General features: G+C 40.2%; 1 long non-coding RNA gene across 1 annotated transcript; it reads right to left on the bottom strand.

Annotated features, from left to right (window-relative positions):
- Positions 1-2,344: 2,344 nt before the first annotated feature.
- LOC139027141 (uncharacterized) lies at positions 2,345-4,558 on the bottom strand. The gene is made up of 2 exons (XR_011479186.1): positions 4,478-4,558; positions 2,345-2,561 (listed from the first exon to the last, which is right to left on the bottom strand). It is a non-coding gene; the product is annotated as an uncharacterized lncRNA (long non-coding RNA).
- Between the last annotated feature and the right edge of the window lie 137 nt (positions 4,559-4,695).

The raw sequence follows: 4,695 nt of genomic DNA on the forward strand, positions 1-4,695 counted from the left end.
TATTTTTATTCCTCCGCCAGTTTTGATCCTTTATATTGGGCAGACAGACCATTTCCCTACCTCCTCCCGCTGCCACCGCGCTCCTCCATTTTGGGGCAATGCTGTAATCAATTGGTTGTACTCTTGGATTGAGCAGACCTTCCCGTACAATCTGATAACTCCATGAGGGAACATAACTCTACCATTCCAATTTACAATATCATTTAAGAACAAAATACCCTTTTCAAACATCTTTCCCATAAATACAGGTATTATATCAACCAGCACATTTGAGTTCAGCCATAAATATTTGTTCTATCTTTTCAGAGGGATGAATTGAAATTGTAGCCAGCTCTGCATGCTTGTTTGAAAAGACAGATACTTTGAAAAAAGTATCATTTTCAATTAATCAAAAATGAACATGGCAATCTGCACAAAGGCAAAAAGGCCATTTTTAAACAATGGATGAGCTTTATTATTAATCTACTTGAGAACATTAGGGTTCAAATACAACTTTTGAATGAGTGAAGCTTTTAGAGAGAGTTTGGTGCTTGTATATTTATAATTCTCAACCCACCCAATTCAATATTCATATATATAGATAGGCTCGTTTTATTTTGCCTGTGTTAGCGTCCCAGATATAGCTAAATATTTTTGAAAAACTAATAATCAGGACTAGGCAGGGCCATAAGTAAGTGAGTAAACTGAGATATGACTAAGAGTTAATCAGGGCAATATTTTCCATATAATAGACAGGTTTTTACTCTCCATGGTTTGCAGGATCTTGTATAATTTTCTACACGTTTTTTTAAAAATTCATTGTGGAGAGCTTATTTCTATATTTGTAATATGAATACCAGTATCTCTACTTCACCATCAGTCCATTTTATAGGTAAACTGCAGGGTAATGTAAAAGTTGTATATTTTAAAGATCCAATATGTATTATTGCTACACTTATCATAATTAGGTTTTAGTCCAGAGAGTACAGAAAAGTTAATCTCTAATGAGACATTGCAAGGGATCTAGCTTGCGGACTTAACATAAAACACTTGAGTCATCGGTAATACATGGACACCTTTGTTTTTAAGACTTGGATTTCTAATCCTCTAATGTTGTTATTGGATCTGATTTAATTAGCTAGCATTTCGATGACCATATACAATAGATATGGTGACAGAGGACACCCTTTTTAACTCTCCTTGACAATTCAAAACTCTGAGAAGTAGCCGTTATTTACTATTTTACACCTGGGGTTGCTATACATTTATTTTTACCCATTTAAAAAAAATTAAATTGAAAAAATCCAGTCTTACTTTATCAAATGCCTTTTACAAATCCGCTATAATATCCATTCCTGGCTTCTTATATGTTTCATGATGTTCTATTATTTCTAGTAGTTGTCAATATTTATCCAATTTATTCATTGTAAAAACCTGTCTGATCAGGATGAACAATACTTGTAAAACCTTTTAATTCTGAGTGCTATGCATTTTGCTAGTATTTTTGCCTCGCAACATTGAAGTGTAGGGCCTCCAGTTTTTTAGATAGACTGGGTCTTATATATTTGCCATCTGGGTCTTATTTTAATAATAGAGAAATCAGACCTTCCTGCTGGGTACCTGACAGACTACCATTTCTAGAGAGGTAGTTGAAACAACTCTAACAATGGAGCTTTTAGTCTATCAAAAAATACTTAATATACCTCTACCGTATGCCATCAAGCCTGAGGTTTGTCCAGATTGAAAGCATTTAATAACCTCAAAAACGTATTCTCTGTATTCCTGCTTAGCACTAATCTTTCTGTACATTTGTTAATTTTCAATTTTTATATTATTTGGAAAGAATTCCTTACCGTAATCTTCATTCAATGGAAGAGGATGAGACGGAAAGGAGAACATCTGCCTAAAAATTATTATTCGCTTCCTCTTTTAAATATTATTATTCGGAGAATCATAGATGAACTGTGACCTCCTTTCCCCCGCCCGCATTCGCCAGAGCGAGAGGCCGCCGCCGTCGCCGAAGCGCCAGGAGGCTGGGGAGACATTAAACCCCTGCCTGCGCCGGGACGCAGAGAGGTTGACTGAGTTCCCGGTGCGAGTGAGTGACTGGGCGATACTCAAGCGCTTAAAATGGAGACGCATTTCGGGAAGTCCCGGTCACCGGACACCCCAGTCCCCTTCGGTAGCGGCCGACTTCACCCTCCCATAGGTGGGTCATGTGGCCGTGGCTAACGGGGAAAGGGGATGGAGCCAGTCGGGCGGCAACCCAGGCAAAGGAATAGCAGGGAACGGGCTAAGACGAGGCGTGAGCCCCCTACCTACCCAACCCAGCAGCAGAGTTTGGTTTCTGGAGCACAGCCCCATGCCGGCGGCTGGCAACCCGTTAATGATCCTTCCGCAGGTTCACCTACGGAAACCTTGTTACGACTTTTACTGCCTCTAGATAGTCAAGTTTGATCGTCTTCTTGGCGCTCCACCAGGGCCGTGACCGACCTCGGCGGGGCCGATCCATGGACCTCACTAAACCATCCAATAGGTAGTAGCGACGGGCGGTGTGTACAAAGGGCAGGGACTTAACTTCTCTAGGGTAGGTGAGACGCTAACGTCCCACCAGGCCAACATCCGGTGAAACTGCAGAGAGCTAACATTTTAAATACACCATTCGTTGTATTAAACATTCTTGTAAATACATGTATCTTACATCATTTAAAAGATGAACGTCTTATTAATCCAGCCGCTGTGTCAGAATTCAAAAAGGTTTACTGCAAAAGCAAACATGCGATTTTCTGAGGACGGCGCCCCAAACACACAAGTATTACTAGCATTTTCCAACCAAGCATTAGCGTCACGAAAGTCAGAAATAACAATAAAATAAATCGCTTACCATTGAAGATCTTCCTCTGGTGGCAATGCCAAGTGTCCTAACTACACAGTGAATGTTCGTTTTGTTTGATAAAATCAATTTTTATAGCCTAACACGAAACATTTGTAAACCGGTTGCGTCGTGATTTCCGTCTCATTCAAATTTGGACGAAGCGTTCGTGGTAATTACACACACTAAACAAACGTTTATCCAGTCATGGTTGGTTTCATTGCAATCCTCTGGTTGTTACTAACACAACCATACATGATGGCTCTTTTCCCGGGACGTAATTGACCGAAACAAACCGATTTGAAGACACCAATCAATGACCTCATTGCGCACCAATGGTAGGACCGGTCTATCGTTGATTGACTGTATTTTGGCCCAATGACCACTGATCATCTTGAAATCTAGCTTGGAAGATAGCCAATGAGCTGAGGTAAACGGCAATATGTAATGGTTATACGTTTGAAGACCAGCCTTTGTCGTAAACTCTGGCGTAAAAGAGGTTCATTCGCCATTGCAAATCCTAATTGACGGAGCCACGAGTGTTACGCATAGCAGTACATATTCAATAGCATTTTCAACAAGTTTATATATTTAAATTATGGCGAATAAATCAGGAAAAGCTAAAACAAAGTCTAGGTATACAGATTTAACCCAAATTATAGAGGAAATTGATAGAGACAGCCCCCAATCACACAGATAGCCTTCAGGGAGCTGCTCATCCAGGAGCTTGCTAGCTACAGCAAGTCCACTGCAGCAGCTTCTGCTCCGTCAACCAGTGGTGTTCACCTGCCCAGATTCATCTCTGCAGGCATGAATGTGCCTCAGGGCAAAAAGGGCACAGTAGGGAGGCGACGTTGTGCCCTTTGTCACAGGAAATGCCCCATCACCTGCACCACCTGTTCAGTAAGCCTCTGCTTTACAGCAGAAAGAGACTGCTATGTGCCATGGCACCAGGACTGAGGGCTGAGGGTCTTCACAATATTTATCTATTTATTTATTTATAAAATATACAATATTGTAATTAGAAAATGTGTAAATAGTTACCATTGTTATTTGTTTGTTTATTATTTGTATTTTTTTATATATATTTTTTCATATATATTTATTTTTTGGGGGTGTGTTAGAATAGCATTTATGTATTTTGTATATAGTTATTTCCTTCAAAATGTATCACTGTACCAATTTGGCCACTTGGGTACATTTGGTTACATTTGTGTGGGACACCTGGGTGACTTCATGCTCAATGTCATGTAGCTCGCTCATTTCTGAAGTTATCTGTCTAAAACTTTGCTCAGCTATTGTTGCCACCTTATGTTCTTCATTCACATCATCCACAGCATCCTATCTGTATGTTTGGCTGTTCTTGGTCATTTGAAAGATGATGCAGCAACAATAAAAAACAGAAAACGTATGTTTATTTCCTTGTATTTTCTTCTACCAGATCTATTGTGTTATATTCTCCTACATTCAATTCACATTTCCACAAAACCAGAGTGTTTTCTTTCAAATGATACCAATAATATGCATATCCTTGGTTCTGGGCCTGAGCTACAGGCAGTTAGATTAGGGTATGTCTTTAGGCGGAAATTGAGAAGGAGGGGGAGTACCCCAAAGAAGTTAATCAACGCGAGCTTATGACCCGCGCTTACTGGGAATTCCTCGTTCATGGGAAATAATTGCAATCCCCAATCCCTATCACGAGTGGGGTTCAGACAGACAGTTTTGTGTTTGAAAGCAGGGTATGGTATAGTGCCAGGCAGCACGGTTTGAGTGGTGAACTGCCTGATGTGTTTTTACCACTCACCAGTTTTCTGTGTGTATCCAAAGAATGGTCCACCACCCAA

Source organism: Salvelinus sp. IW2-2015, unplaced genomic scaffold (assembly GCF_002910315.2).
Source record: "Salvelinus sp. IW2-2015 unplaced genomic scaffold, ASM291031v2 Un_scaffold7673, whole genome shotgun sequence".
Taxonomy (NCBI): Eukaryota; Metazoa; Chordata; class Actinopteri; order Salmoniformes; family Salmonidae; genus Salvelinus; species Salvelinus sp. IW2-2015.